The 3,464-nt window shown below is 34.1% G+C and overlaps 1 pseudogene; it reads right to left on the minus strand.

The window, feature by feature from the left end:
• Window positions 1-511: 511 nt before the first annotated feature.
• Window positions 512-1,060, minus strand: LOC114424142 (annotated as a pseudogene).
• Window positions 1,061-3,464: the final 2,404 nt, after the last annotated feature.

Below are 3,464 nucleotides of genomic sequence, written 5' to 3' on the forward strand. Positions count from 1 at the left end.
AACTATTTGTAATACTATTAATTAACAAATAATATTAAAATAAAAAATAAATATTTTTATTAAAAAGTTACTTTGGGGTAGATTTTGAGGGGTAGTGTAGGCTTTCCAACTTTATAATATCACACATGTACATCTATTAAAGCTGGAATGCATGGGCCAGCCCAACCGTTTCAATGTTGGAATTCAAAGATGATGAAGCTTCACTTTAAAATTTTACTCGGGACCAGCATGTTATATTTTGATGCATAAATTCACCCTTATAAAAGTATTCACTCTTGAACAAGAGAATATTAGGAACTACTCACTCTCTTTCATGATAAGCTACATAACTTCTCCTGTATCAAGTATGTCACACTAATTTATTTTTAAGTTTTTTATTTCTCCCTATTGTTTAAATTTAGTCTATCTCAATTTAAATTTGAATTTTGAATTTTAAAATTTGATACATTATATCAATTTGATAGACATACAGATCGTATGCATTTATTTAAATAATTTGTTGACAATGTAGTCATAGCTAAAAAATTGGAGAGCTAAAAACTTCTAACTAAATGCTTAGGTGTAACATAAATTGGAAAATCAAAATATTGATACTTACAGGGTATAGTTCAAAATCAGCAGATGGCCCTATGTTTAATATGTTCATAGCCTCAGCTTTTGCCAGGTCATACTATTTAACACTTGTCAAGAACTCATTGGTGCTCTCTCTTGTTTGAACAGAGGCAGCAGTGTCAACCAAATAATCATAAACCTGCTAGATATACAAAACATTCATCTACCAATAAAACTAACAAGTATTCCCATTTATTAGAAAAATCAAATCTAACCTTGTATTCAGACTGCGCTACTTTGGCAATAACACTTGTTGGATCCTTTGAAGCTCCTTTAGATCGTAAGAAATCAAGGACCTCAAAATTTGTGAGTGGACCAGCATTGGCATCTAAGCTGTGACAAAGCTATTAAACATCAATCATATCCCAATATAAAAGAGAAAGGTTCAATTGAAATTAGTGTATTAATTTTGAAAACAAACAAAAATGGTAGAAACATACATTTTCATCTGTAAGACACCAGAGTGAGAGAAAAGGCAGTAACAAAACAAGAGAGTGTCTCCTTTGCTTCTGCAATAAAGCTAGCCCAGTACACAAACAGACAATTACAAAATGAAATTCCCAGTTTTCACAAAATATAACAAATCACACAGCTAATACAGCTTAAACACACATAGTGCGGTTGGGGTGGACATCAAAAGCAAAAAAAATTGAGTTCGGTGTGTTTTCCCCTACAAAGAAAATAGCAATGTTAAATAATTAGAGCAATGCATTTAATTTGGGAAACCAAACAAGAATAAAATAGTGAAGACAGAAACTAGTTGTGAAGCTTCTGGCGGTTTCAATTGTGAGTCCAAAGAATCTTCTGGTTTAACCTTGGAAAAACTGGAATCAGCAATAAGCTTTGCATTGTTATGCTGAGTTAATCCAGCCACCGCCTTCATTCATGTGATTATCAATGTTTACTCCTGCTGCACTCACTTCCAGACCTTCTGGTTTGTGATTCTTGACATCAAGAAAAATTAAATGCTTGATCACAATCACGATCCCTATAATTTAAGTGTGAAATAACTACTATCTTCCATTCATCTTCATAAATTATCACGAAATTCATCTCTCTCTATTCCTTTTAATACATGTTAAAATCAAAAGATAAGGATTAAACCAGCCTATAAGATTTAAAAGATAAATTCACTAGAAATTACCCTTACCTTTCGTTAAGTTATCATGTATTAGTCATGAGAGTGAACACTAAATAAAAACGATTGCAATATAAATATATACATGAAGAGCTGGGTTAGTAAAAAAAAAGTACCTCCATTGAGCCATAAGAGAATGGGTTTTTGTTCTGGTTTGTGAGTGGCCTCGAAAAACCAATAGAACAGTGCTCTTCCTGGAGTTTCATTGACAGTGATATAACCACCATATTGTTGAACTTCACTGGAGGCTACACAGGTAATCCATGCACTCTATCAGCTTCTTGCTCTGCCAGTATCTCCTGGATAAGGTAACTAGCTACTGAAGGCTTTGCCACACCTAACGCTTCTATGGTCAAACAAACAAAAAGCAGAAGATGAAGATTGAGAAAAACTGAACACAAAGCCATAACTGATATATATCTCCGGTGTAGGTGTGTTTGTGTAGGTTTGCGATATATATCCACGCATTGAATTGGGTAACGGCCAAACCTAATACGCCAAATACAGTGATTCAAAAAGCATTCAAATGCCTAAGCTGCACCGTATTACAGTAAGTTGCAGATCTGATCATTACAAAGCAGCAGCATTAATATAGAGTTGTATGCTAAAAGAATCAAAATCAAAATCTGGTATATCTGCTCAGAAGAATTTCTAGCCTTGTAGGAGAATTTGTAGAAGATAGGAATGAGAAAACCCTAAGGTTTATACTGTAATTAATAACACAAGAGTCACAAGATAGAGAATGAAGCTTCATTGTAAGAACTGTGGGAAGCACCTGTAGCAGATGACCAGAGTGATGAGCAAAATGACGGCGACAGCGACGAAGTCTATTTCGTTGAAGCCTTTGGGAAGAGACGACACCGTGAGGCACCATTTGGCGGAGGAGATTCCGATTGTGGTGCCTAGGTACGCTGTCAAGCCTCTGGCGACGGTGGCATTGGAAAGCACGGACCAAAGGTGACGCGGAGGTAGCTGAAGGCGCCACCAGCGATGGGCATGTCGATGACAAACTCGGTGTAGCAGAAGGCGGAGAGGAGGGCGTAGAAGCCGACAATGACAATTAAAATATGAGTAAACACCAAATTCAAGTTAAATACTAGTAGTATCTTAAAATTTCATTAATTTATCTACACTATCCATCCATTTGTAAGTAAAAATCTTTTTTATTTTACCTACAATTTAGCTGTAGGTATAAGTTTTTAAAAGGTTTTACCTACACTACATAGTTATAGGTAATTTTTTTTATATTTTTCCAAGATTTACCTATACTAAAACTGTAAGTATAAATCTTTGAATTTAACCTACATTAAACAATGGTAGGTAATAAAGTATTTTTAAAGTTTGCCTACACTAATTCATGTTTGTAGGTAAAGGTGTTTGTAGGTAAAAGGCAATTTTCTAGTAGTGATATGGTGGTTCAAGGAATGCGTGCAACACTTTTTTCACTAACTATTTATTATTTATATTGAAATTCGGGTGAGAAAATATATATAAGTGTTTGTTTGAGTATGTATTACATTGTTTCAAACATGGATCAGTAATTTTTAACCAAATTTAGGCCATTATTTGGAACCTGTGGTTGAGCAATTAAAGAATCCTAGGAAAAAGAGTGTGCCACATACTAGTAATTCAATTATTAACAATGAAGATCTTTTAACCATATACATATACTTTACTAATTAATAGTCTCAATTGTGATTTCTTTACTATCTGA

The sequence above is a fragment of the Glycine soja genome, chromosome 8 (assembly GCF_004193775.1).
Source record: "Glycine soja cultivar W05 chromosome 8, ASM419377v2, whole genome shotgun sequence".
Taxonomy (NCBI): Eukaryota; Viridiplantae; Streptophyta; class Magnoliopsida; order Fabales; family Fabaceae; genus Glycine; species Glycine soja.